A 13,188-nucleotide genomic window follows, 5' to 3' on the forward strand; every position below is an offset into this window, starting at 1 on the left:
ATTTAAAAGTGTTAAAATGAATTATATAAAGTGATTTTCCATTTGGCCTATTAAGGCATAGTTGAAGGAAAAATATGAGTAAAGTTTATTTTTAACTACCTAAGGAATGAAATGGACATTTTTTGGGCCTAGCTTTCTCCATCTCACTTTTATTTAGATAAGAAAGGATTCAAAGGTGTATACCTGAGCAGGCATACTATTTTGAGTTGGATTATTTGAACAAAATTATATAGTACTTCAAAATTATGAATATATATCTGTAATTTGTGACGCATAGTGAGCCCCTGTGAATCTGCTTCAGAACTGGAACACTCTCAGTACCATGTACCTACCCATCTACTTCTCTTTTTTACTCCTTTGTTGCCATTCAGTTCATTCAAAAAAATACTTATGGTGTCCCAAGCATAGGTGCCAGGGATAGAGCTATAAAAACCCCCAAATAGACAAAAACCTCTGCTTTCATGTAGCTCACATTTTTTTTTTAAATACATTTTATTGATATTTTTACAGAGAGGAAGGGAGAGGGATAGAGAGCTAGAAACATCGATGAGAGAGAAACATCGATCAGCTGCCTCCTGCACACCTCCCAATGGGGATGTGCCCGCAACCAAGGTACATGCCCTTGACCGGAATCGAACCTAGGACCCTTCAGTCCGCAGGCTGACGCTCTATCCACTGAGCCAAACCGGTTTCGGCCATGTAGCTCACATTTTAATGCAAGAAGAATTTATAAATGTAGAAACATGTAAAATGCATATGGTAAAAGGTGAGATGGACTATAGGAAAAAATAAAGTGAGCTGGGAAGGAGAAAGTCATCCTGAGAAGGTGACATCTGAGCATGATTTTGAGTGAATGAGCCATGCAGACCTCTGGGGGAAAGCAGTCTAGGTAGAAGGAACAGCATCTGCTGTTTCAAGAGACAGAAGCTACAACAGGAGATCAGTGGGACTGAAGTGGGGGTGGGGTGGGTGTAGAGCGAGCAGGTAGGAAGTGGGGAGCAAGTTAATTGTGTCAGAAGTAAGGTATTATACAGAAGAGTTCTTAGCATGGGGTTCATGCATTCCATAGGATGGATTGGGTTCAGAAGGGTCCATATACTTAACATTAGATGACCTCAGCTATGTTACTTTTAATGTTACCGAAAATGCTGTGCCCATCAGGATCAGTGTTTCTCCTGTTCTTCCTGGTCTACCTTTAAACTTCACTTCCCCCTTGCAGGTAGGTGGGCTATGTAACTGAGTTCAGGCCAGTGGAATATGAGTGAGAGTGATGTTTGTCACTTGACCTCCAAAGCCATATTTGGGACTATCCATTCTCTGTCTCTTCCCTCACCTGCCAGCTAGATGTATATTGTCCAGTGGAAGGAGTTTGAAACCCCAAGTGACTTTATGGAGCAGAGCCTCTATGCTCATGCCTCCAAACCACATTGGATTGTGACATAAAAGGGAAGTAGAGCCCTTTATTGCCATAAGCTTGTGAGCTAGCATACTCTGATCAATACACTTTATCTCTCTGAACTTTAGATTTCTCATTTGCAAAATAGATGCAGTGATTCCTACCTTGAAAGTGGTAATGAGGATTAAAGAAATACACAGTATGCTTTTGTAACTCAGATTATTAGAATTACTTAAAAAAACTGGTGTAAAATCCTGACAACTCAGTTATTCCTGAATCACGTGTCTTCTAAATAATTCAATCAGTAGGATATATAGACCTCAATCCTTCTTGACTATTTAAAAGACTTGGTAAAACTATTATAATCAAACTAGACCACCAGCTTACTACACCATACAGAAAAATAAACTCAAAATGGATAAAGGACTTAAACGTAAGACAGGGAACCATAAAAATCTTAGAAGAAGTCATAAGCAACAAAATAGCAGACATTCGTTGTAGCAATATCTTTACCGATACAATGGAAAGTAAGGAGAAAATAAATGGGACTACATCAAAATAAAAAGCTTCTGCACAGCAAAAGAAACCATCAACAAAACAACAAGAAAGCCCACAGCATGGGAGAACATATTTGCTAATGATATCTCCAATAAGGGTTTAATCTCTAAAACTTATAGGGAACTCATACAACTTAACAAAAGGAAGATAAACAATCCAATCAAAAAATGGGCAGAGGACCTAAATAGACACTTTTTGAAAGAGTACATACAGAAGGTCAAGAGACATATGAAAACATGCTCAAGGTCACTGATCATCTGAGAGATAAAAATCAAAAAAACGATGACGTACCATCTCATACCTGTCAGAATAACTATCATCAACAAGTCAACAAACAAGTGCTGGAGAGGATGCGGAGAAAAAGGAACCCTCGTGCACTGCTGGTGGGAATGCAGACTGGTGCAGCCACTGTGAAAAACAGTGTGCCGTTTCCTCAAAAAACTAAAAGTGGAACTCCCATTTGACCCAGTAATCCCACTTCTAGGAATATATCCCAAGAAACTAGAAACACCAATCAGAAAGGATATATGCACCCCTATGTTCATAGCAGCACATTCTACAATAGCTAAGATTTGGAAACAGCCTAAGTGCCCATCAGCAGATGAGTGGCTTAAAAAACTGTGGTACATCTACACAATGGAATACTATGCTGCTATAAAAAAGAAGGAATTATCACTTGCAATAGCATGGATGGAACTGGAGAGCATTATGCTAAGCGAAATAAGTCAGTCAGAGAAAGATAAATATCACATGATCTCACTCATTTGTGGAATATAATGAACATCATAAACTGATGAACAAAAATAGATACAGAGACAAAGAAGCATCGAACAGGCTGTCAAACTTCTGCAGGAAGGCAGGGGAGAGTTGGGGGGGGCGGGTAAGAGATCAACTGAAGGACTTGTATGCATGCATATAAGCATAACCAATGGACACAGACACTAGGGGTGTGAGGACATGTGATGGGGTGGGGGAGGCCGGGAGGAGGTCATTCGGGAAAAGGAGACGTATGTACTACTATTTGTAATACTTTAAACAATAAAAAAAGAAAAAAATTATTATAACCTGCTCTAGGTAAGAAATCTGTTTTTAAAAGGAGATATCATATGCCTCATGATGAAACAACACACCACTACCTTATCTCGCTAAAGAGATCAAATCTGAATCTGATCAAGCTGCTGGATCCATCTGCCAGTTTGCAGAAAAGAAAGGCCAGAGGAACGTTCCATGTACCATTGTAAGGATGAATGATGCAGGGATGGACAAATGGATAGATATGTGGTAAATCAAATATAGAAAAATGCTAATTGTAGAATCTAGGTGCTGGCTATGTGGGAGTCCACTATATAATTCATTCAACTTTTCTGTGTTTGAAAATACTCATAATAAAACATTGAAAAATTAAACAATTATTATATTTTTACACCCCAGTATCTTGTAATTTTAAAAAATTTATTTTGCTCTCATGAAGGGCCCTTTGGACGTATGAAAACCCATACTGCAGGTGCAGTGAAGATAGGCTTATTCTACTGGTGTTAGGGTCAGTCTGTTTCTAAAGTAATGTGTGTTTCAAGGGTCAGTGAGTAATCACTTGGTGGTGGTAGTGGAAATAATTGACTAGGTAAGCTTTAAGGTGCTTCCAGGGTCAAATCTTTATCTTGTAATGATCTTCCTTTTATATCCCAGTCTGCTCTTCCTCAACTCCTATTTTCTCCTCAGTCTATACAATCTGGCTTTTCCCCAACCACTTCATGAAAACTTTTGCAAGGGTTCCTAATGATCTAATTGCTAAAATCCAGTGCTCTCTTTTTAGTTTCACTTAACTGTATTTCTTGCCAATTTTGATACTGTTGACCCCTGTGTTTTCCTCTCACATCTTTCCCTTTTGCTTTCAAGGTTTAAATTTCTGTTCTTTTTTTTAATGTGTTGATTTTATTTTACCCTTGCTTTAAAAGTAAAGAGACACAGTTGACATATAACATTATATTAGTTTAAGGTGTATAACATAATAGTTCAATACATGTATACATTGAGCATTGATTACCACCATAAGTCTAGTTAACATATATCAGTGCTTTTTAAAAAAGATTTTCTTTATTGATTAAGGTATTACATATGTGTCCTTATCCCTCCCTTACCCCCCAACCCCCCGCTCATGCCCTCACCCCCCTGTTGTCTGTGTCCATTTGTTATGCTTATATGCATGCATACAAGTCCTTTGGTTGATCTCTCCCCCTTATCCCCACCCTCTCCTACCTTCCCTCTGAGGTTTGACTGTCTGATAAATGCTTCTCTGTCTCTGGATCTGTTTTTGTTCATCAGTTTATGTTGTTCATTATATTCCACAAATGAGTGAGACCATCTCACACCTGTCAGGATGGCTATCATTAACAAATCAACAAATGACAAGTACTGGCAAGGATGCGGAGAAAAAGGAACCCTCGTGCACTGCAGGTGGGAATGCAGACTGGTGTAGCCACTTGAGGGAACAGTATGGCATTTCCTCAGAAAACTAAAAATGGAACTCCCATTTGATCCTGTGATCCCACTTCTAGGAATATATCCCAAGAAACTAGAAATGTCAATCAGAAAGGATATATGCACCCCTATGTTCATAGCAGTACAATCTACCATAGCTAAGATTTGGAAACAGCCTAAGTGCCCATCAGCAGATGAGTGGATTAGAAAACTGTGGTACATCTACACATTGGAATACTATGCTGCTGTAAAAAGGAAGGAACTCCTACCATTTGCAACATCATGGATGGACCTGAAGAGCATTATGCTAAGTAAAATAAGTCAGTCAGAGAAAGATAAATATCAAGGTTCAAATTTCTATTATTCTTATTATCTTTTTACTAGAGGCCCGGTGCACGAAATTTGTGCACGGGGTGGGGTGTCCCTCATCCCAGCCTGCACCCTCTCTAGTCTCGGACATCCCTTTCACAATCCAGGACTGCTGGCTCCCAACTGCTTGCTTGCCTGCCTGCCTGATTGCCCCTAACCGCTTCTGCCTGCCAGCCTGATCACCCCCTAACCACTCCTCTGCCAGCCTGATCGATGCCTAACTGCTCCCCTGCTGGCTTGATTGACCCTAACTGCCTTCCCCTGACGGCCTGGTCACCCCTAACTGCCCTCCCCTGCTGGCTTGGTCACCCCTAACTGTCCTCCCCTGCAGGCCTGGTCCCCTCCAACTGCCCTTCCCTGCAGGCCTGGTCCCCCCCAACTGCCCTCCCCTGAAGGCCTGTTCCCCCCCAACTGCCTCCTCTGAAGGCCTGGTCCCTCCCAACTGCCCTCCCCTGCCGGCTATCTTTGACCACCTGGGGGCGGCCATCTTATGTGTTGGAGTGATGGTCAATTTGCATATTACCTCTTTATTATATAGGATTGCCTCTCTCTACCCCTGATTCTTTTGCTAATGCTAAATGTTTTTGTTTCCTAGGATTCTTCTAGCTCCATTTGTGTTTTTCTTAGTTGATCTGATCGATTAGATTAGTCTTCAACCACCAGAAAGCGTGTACGAGTCGTTCTCTAGCCTGTACTCTCTCCTGACATTTGGACCTATGTTTCCTTTGCCTACTGGACACTTACTGTAGTTGGTTCAATAACCATCTCAGCCTCAACATTCTCAAACTGAGTAGGTATGTACACACTGTCCCCACCTCCGGGCCAAATTTTGCTTCACTACTTTTATATCTTATGGAAGGATTTGTCTTATAGTTAACCTTGACTTTTTGTCTTGTTAATCATCTTCATAAATTCATTTGCTTTCTGCAAATATGCATTAAGTGCCTACTGAGGGCAGGCAGAGGACTAGGGCCTGGGGATACAGCATTGTACAAGGCAGACTGTCCCTTTCCTCTTGGAGCTGTCAGCAATCAACAAATGTGGTCAATTCTGTATTTTCATATATCATCTCATTTAGTCCTCATAATAAAACTAAGAAGTTGGTAGGTACTATTATTATCCCCATTTTAGAAACAAGGAAACCAAGGACAGATAACTTGCCCAAGTTCACACAGCTATCAGGTGACTTGTTTGTTGATTGACTTAAATATTACGATATGCTCTCCCTCTGTCTACTGCATGTATCTGTTGTGCTTTCATCCCTTTCTTTCTATTTCTATTACTGCTTACCCTAACTTTCACTTAACCTTTATGATTTATCATTTGATTTTTGCCGTGGATTTCCTCTCTATTCTTCTAGAATTGTCTTTATAAAGGAGAAGTATGATCACAATTTTGCATAAATTCTTAGACATTGCCCATTACTAGCGGGATAAAATCTAAATTTTGTAGCACAGCTTAGTAGGTCTTTCTCAATATGATACTAAATTACCTGTCTGTTCATTCAACCAATATTTGAGTACTATTGTAGGTGCTACAATGGCAAAATAACATAAAACATCCTGCTTATGAGAGCTTATGTTCTATTGAGAGAGAAGTTAATAAATACATAAATATATAAGCATACTAGTGACCCAGTGCACAAAATTCGTGCATGGGGGAGGGGTTCCCTCAGCCCAGCCTGAACCCTCTCCAATCAGGGACTCCTAAACCAGCAGTCGGACATCTCTCTCTCAATCTGGGACTGCTGGCTCCTAACCGCTCACCTGCCTGCATGCCTGCCTAATCGCCCCTAACTGCCTCTACCTGCCTGCCTGATTGCCCCTAATCCCTCTGCCTGCCTGCCCAATTGCCCCTAACCTCTCTGCCTACCTGCCTGATCACCCCTAACCGCCCTCCCCTGCCGGCCTGATCTCGCCCCCGATTGCCCTTTCCTGCCAGCCTGGTTGCCCCCAACTGCCCTCCCCTGCAAGCCTGATCTCACCCCCAATGGCCCTCCCCTTCCTGCCTGATCTCACCCCCAACTGCCCTCCCCTGATGGCCTGATCTCGCCCCCAATGGCCCTCCCCTGCCAGCCTGATCTCACCACCAACTGCCTTAAAACCCCTCCTCAGCCTCCACCTTAGGTTCTCCCTCGTAGTTCACTCAGATTAGGTTCTGATTGGTCAGTTTCTATGCCAGTCAGCATCAAAAGCTCCGTCTCCTAGGCATCCATTGGCTCCTCACAGTTTACCCAGATTTGGTTCTGATTGGTTGGTTTCTATGCCAGCCAGCATCTCCAGGCCTGATCAGAGAGGCGGGGCTGATCAGCAGCCCCCGCAGCGGCCCAGAGAGAAAGAGAGAGGCAAGGGCTGATCAACAGCTGCCACAGAGGCTATTGGTCAGACCTTGCTTCTCTCTCCAGGCCTCTCTCTGGGCCTGATCCTCAGCAGTCAATGCTGGGTCACCGCACCCGCAGCAGCAGCAGTTACTGACTGCAGGAGTGACTCCCGGTTTTGGTTGAGCCTTCAGTCATTATGGTCACTGCCTTTTTATATATGTAGATTAAAGGGAATATTGTTGTTCCAGAGCTAGTTTGATCTTTAAACTAAAATCAGCATCTAAATCAAACTCTTGGTGAGAAATGGAGCAATAGCTAGAAAAGGACCTGGGGGTCAAATGAGGACATTTTTTATGTGGAATGATTTTTTTCCTTTAGGAGAAAGAATGATATGCTTACGGTATGAGGACAATAATCCCAATTGAGAAGGAAGACTAGATAATGCAGAAAATAAAGGAAAATTACTGGAACGATGTGAGGCAGGATGATCTTCGGAGGAGCTGGTCTTTCCTGGGCGCGGGACAGTTTAGTCAGTGCAATAGAGCCAGGTTAGGTAGGTACTTTTGGAAGTTATATGATTTTCAGGTCCCTTGGTAGAACAAAGAAGCTAGGTCATCAGCTGAGAATCAGCATAGAATATAGTAGAAATTTCAGGAGAAAAGGAAAGGTGTGAAATAATTGAATAAGAGAATGGAAAACTGAATAGAGTAGAGAAATACAGTGTGGATTTAGAGCACATGAAGTGAGTGACCATGAATTTAAGATAAGCACTGTCAACCTGGCTGTGGGGCCATGTTCACTTGCATCGGTGAAGGCACAGAGTAAGTGGAGAACTGGGGTAAACCAGGGTTATGGGATTTGTGATTAAGAATGGCAGAACCAGAATGGACAGGGAAATTGAGGGTAGGTACAAAGTAGAGATTAAAATAACAAGTTCTGGAATTTATATTGTGTAGAGTTCTTGAATTTATATTGGGTAGAGAATGAGCTCTTGAGACAGATTGGAGGAAGTGAGCAGCTGAGGAAGGGTGGAAAAGAAAATCATTGCATAGAAGTAAACTGTAGTCATTTAAGTGAAAAAAGAAGAAGAAATAAAAGATTACCAAAAGAAGGTGTACAGTTTTAATTACGTTAAATATGCATTACAGATACTTAATAATAGGTTTTGCTGGGGAAATCTCTAGATCATGTATGCATAGCTGGTGTCCCTCCATCATTGAAATACAAAGAATATTTTACTAAGACCATGAAAACAAAAGTTCCTCAGAAAGATCTGGTTTGGAATTTAAGAAAAACATACAACTGAAACCCTAATGTGCATATGTAACTCATGAGTTCCAGTTCTTATGGGTTAAATCACAGAACCTGTCTAAGCTTTAGTTTCCTCATAGGTACACAGTTTTAAGGCTCTTGTGAGGATTGAAGAGATAAAATCCTTAGCTCAGTGCTGGGTAGTAAATGCTAGTAATTGTTAGCAATATATTCCAGAATCTTGAGGTAGAAGGTGCCCCTCTATGAACAAGTATGCAAGTGAGTGAGGTGCTAATGAAGTCTTTGGCCACAATGAAAACATTCCCATGCGTATTCTGCCTTTGGCAGGCCAGAAATTAGGTTTGATTGAAAACCTTTTGGTAGGTAGGGAAATTGAAGGAGATCCAACTTTCTCCTGGTAATACTTATACCTTATCATCCATACATGTCACAATTCTCAATTATTACTATTTGAGTATTCATGGTCTTTTATCTCTTTTTTTAAAAAAATATTTTTATTGATTTCAGAGAGGAAGGGAAAGGGAGAGATAGAAACATCAATTATGAGAGAATCATTGATTAGATGCCTTCTGCAGGTCCCACACTGGGGATCCAGCCCCGAACCCGGGCATGTGCCCTGACTGGGAATCGAACCGTGACCTCTTGGTTCATAGGTCGAGGCTCAACCACTGAGCGACATTGGCCAGGCTCATCTCTTCTTAAAGAAGAAGCACTCTAACATGTTGGGTCAGCTCCTTCATTTGTATTGAACAGGAGAGTGAACATAATGAAGGGACAGGAAAAAAAAAATCATTCTACAGCATTATTACCTTAAAGACCTTAGTGTAGTGGTGTAATTGAGAGGCTGGAATGAACAGGGGAAGTTACATGGGCTAGACTTTCATGTCAAGGCAAACTGTGAGCATACTACCTGAGAGATCCCTGGGAAATGGGTGAAGGAGAAGGACTGGGTCCTATGTGAACAAGTAAGAGAAACAGTAAATTGTGGATTATTGTTGTCATTGTGACCTCATGTATACCTCATACTGATGAAGCCTGGGAAATGATGTACACTTTATTTTTTTATTTTTATTTTTTAAAAATTTCTTTACTGAATAAGGTATTACATATGTGTCCTCATCCCTCCATTAACCCCCCAACCCCATCCCTACTCATGCCCTCATCCCCCTGGTGTTCGTGTCCATTGGTTAGGCTTATATTCATGCATACAAGTCCTTTGGTTGATCTCTCCTCCTTTCCCCCACTCTCTCCTATCTTTCCTCTGAGGTTTGGCAGTCTGATCAATGCTTCTCTGTCTCTGGATCTGTCCCTGTTCATCACTTTATGTTGTTCATTATGTTCCACAAATGAGTGAGATCATGTGGTATGTATCTTTCTCCGACTGGCTTATTTCACTTAGCATAATGCTCTCCAGTTTTATCCATGCTGTTGGAAATAGTAAGAATTCCTTTTTTACTGCAGCGTAGTAGTCCATTGTGTAGATGTACCACAGTTTTTTAATCCACTCATTTGCTGATGGGTACTTAGGCTGTTTTCAAATTTTAGCTATGGTAAATTGTGCTGCTATGAACATAGGGGTGCATATGTCCCTTCTGATTGGTGTTTCTAGTTTCTTGGGATATATTCCTAGAAGTGGGATCACTGGGTCAAATGGGAGTTCCATTTTTAGTTTTTTGAGAAAACTCCATACTGTTCTCTACAGTGGCTGCACCAGTCTGCATTCCCACCAGCGGTGCAAAGGAGTTCCTTTTTCTCCGCATCCTCACCAACACTTGTGGTTTGTTGATTTGTTGATGATAGCCATTCTGACAGGTGTGAGATGATACCGCATTGTCGTTTTGATTTGCATCTCTCTGATAATTAGTGACTTTGAGCATGTTTTCATATGTCTCTTGGCCTTCCTTCTATTCTTCTTCGAAAAGTGTCTATTTAGGTCCTTTGCCCATTTTTTGATTGGATTGTGTATCTTCCTTTTGTTAAGTTGTATGAGTTCCCTGTGAAGGTTGGAGATTAAACCCTTATCAGTGATACATTGGCAAATATGTTCTCCCATGCAGTGGGCTTTCTTGTTGTTTTGTTGATGGTTTCTTTTGCTGTGCAAAAGCTTTTTATTTTGATGTAGTCCCATTTGTTTATTTTCTGTTTAGTTTTCATTGCCTTAGGAGCAGTATCGGTGAAGAAGTTCCTTCGGCATATGTCTGAGATTTCATTGCCTGTATATTCCTCTAGTATTTTTATGGTTTCCCGTCTTATGTTTAATTCCTTTACCATTTTGAGTTTATTTTTGTGTATGGTGTAAGTTGGTGGTCTAGTTTCATTTTTTTGAATGTATCTGTCCAATTTTTCCAACACCATTTGTTGAAGAGACTGTCTTTACTCCATTTTATGTTCATGCCTCCTTTGTCAAATATTAATTGGGCATAGTGGTTTGGATCGATTTCTGGGTTCTCTATTCTATTCATTGATCTATATGTCTGTTCTCGTGCCAGTACCAGGCTGGTTTAAGAACAGTGGCTTTGTAATACAGCTTGATATCTGGTATTGAGATCCCACCTACTTTGTTCTTCTTTCTCAGGATTGCTGCAGCTATTCGGGGTCTTTTTTTATTCCAGATGAATTTTTGGAAAGTTCGTTGTAGGTCTGTGAAATATGCCGTTGGTATTTTAATTGGGAGTGCATTGAATCTGTAGATTGCTTTGGATAGTATGGATATTTTGATGATGTCGATTCTACCAATCCATGAACACTGTATGTTCTTCCACCTGTTTATGTCTTCCTCTATCTCTTTTTTCAGTGTCCTGTAGTTTTTCACATATAGGTCTTTTACCTTCTTAGTTAAGTTTATTCCTAGGTATCTTAATTTTTTTGGTGCGATGGTAAATGGGATTGTTTTTTTAGTCTCTCTTTCTATAAGTTCACTATTGGTGTAAAGGAATGCCATAGATTTCTTGGCATAAATTTTGTATCCTGCTACATTGCCAAATTCATTTATTAACTAATAATTTTTTGATGGAGTCTTTAGGGTTTTCTATGTACAATATCATGTCATCTGCTAATAAGGACAGTTTTACTTCTTCTTTTCCAATTTGGATGCCTTTTATTTCTTCTTCTTATCTGATCGCGATGGCTAGTACTTCTAGTACTAAGTTGAACAGGAGTAGTGAGAGTGGGCATCCCTGTTTTGCTCCTGTTCTTAGGGGAAATGGTTTTAGTTTTTGTCCATTGAGTATGATGTTGGCTGTGGGTTTGTCATATATGGCTTTTATTATGTTGAGGTATGATCCTTCTATTCCCACCTTGCTGAGAGTTTTTATCAAGAAGGGGTGTTGGATTTTGTCAAATGCTTTTTCTGCTTCAATTGATATGACTATGTGATTTTTATCTCTCCATTTGTTTATGTGATGCATCACGTTTATTGATTTGTGGATATTGTACCATCCTTGCATCCCTGGCATAAATCCTACTTGGTCATGGTGTATGATCTTTCTGATGTTCTGCTGGATCCCATTTGCTAGAATTTTGTTGAGAATTTTGGCATCTGTGTTCATGAGGGATATTGGCCTGTAATTCTCTTTCATTGTGTTGTCTTTATCTGGTTTTGGTATTAGGGTGATGCTGGCTTCATAGAAAGAGCTTGGAAGTGTTCCTTCCTCTTGAATTTTCTGGAATAGTCTGAGGAGGATAGATTTTAGTTCTTCCTTGAATGTTTGGTAAAACTCCCCTGTGAAGCCATTTGGCCCCGGGCTTTTGTTTGCTGGGAGCTTTTTGATGACTGCTTCAATTTCTTCCATAGTTATTGGCGTATTGAGATGTTTAGATTCTTCCTGATTGAGTTTTGGAAGGTTGTATTTTTCTAGGAATATGTCATTTCCTCCAGGTTGTCTAGTTTGTTGGAGTAGAGTTCTTCATAGTATTTTTTTTCTTTTTCTTTTTTATTTTTATTTATTTATTTTTTAAATAAATCTTTATTCAGATTATTACAATTGTTACTCCTTTTTACCCCCATAGCTCCCCTCCAACCGGTTCCCACCCCACCTTCTGCCCTTACCTCCCCCCCCCACTGTCCTCATCCATGGGTGTATGATTTTTGTCCAGTCTCTTCCTGAGCCCCCCCATACCCCTTTCCCCCTGAGAATTATCAGTCCACTCCTTTTCTATGCCCCTGATTCTATTATATTCACCAGATTATTCTGTTCCTCAGGTTTTTAATTCACTTGATTTTTAGGTTCACTTGTTGATAGATATGTATTTGTTGTTCATAATTTTTATCTTTACTTTTTTTCTTCTTCCTCTTCTTTAAGAATACCTTTAAGCATTTCATATAATACTGGTTTGGTGGTGATGAACTCCTTTAGCTTTTTCTTATCTATGAAGCTCTTTATCTGCCCTTCAATTCTGAATGATAGCTTTGCTGGGTAGAGTAATCTTGGTTGTAGGTTCTTGCTATTCATCACTTTGAAAATTTCTTGCCACTCCCGTCTGGCCTGCATAGTTTCTGTTGAGAAATCAGCTGACAATCGTATGGGTACTCCCTTGTAGGTAATTAACTGTTTTTCTCTTGCTGCTTTTAATATTCTCTCTTTGTCTTTTGCTCTTGGCATTTTAATTATGATGTGTCTTGGTGTGGTCCTCTTTGGATTCCTTTTGTTTGGGGTTCTGTGCGCTTCCTGGACTTGTAAGTCTATTTCTTTCACCAGGTGGGGGGAGTTTTTGGTTATTATTTCTTCAAATAGGTTTTCAGTATCTTGCTCTCTCTCTTCTTCTGGCACCCCCATAATTCTGATGTCGGTACGCT

The 13,188-nt window shown here is 40.5% G+C and overlaps 1 protein-coding gene across 3 annotated transcripts in view; it reads left to right on the forward strand.

Annotated features, from left to right (window-relative positions):
• The window catches only part of DGKH (diacylglycerol kinase eta), a gene marked incomplete at both ends in the record, with an annotated part of 230,839 nt that overhangs the window by 19,309 nt on the left and 198,342 nt on the right, over positions 1-13,188 (forward strand). The window lies entirely within an intron of this gene.

The sequence above is a fragment of the Plecotus auritus genome (genome assembly GCF_963455305.1).
Source record: "Plecotus auritus genome assembly, chromosome: 3".
Classification (NCBI taxonomy): Eukaryota; Metazoa; Chordata; class Mammalia; order Chiroptera; family Vespertilionidae; genus Plecotus; species Plecotus auritus.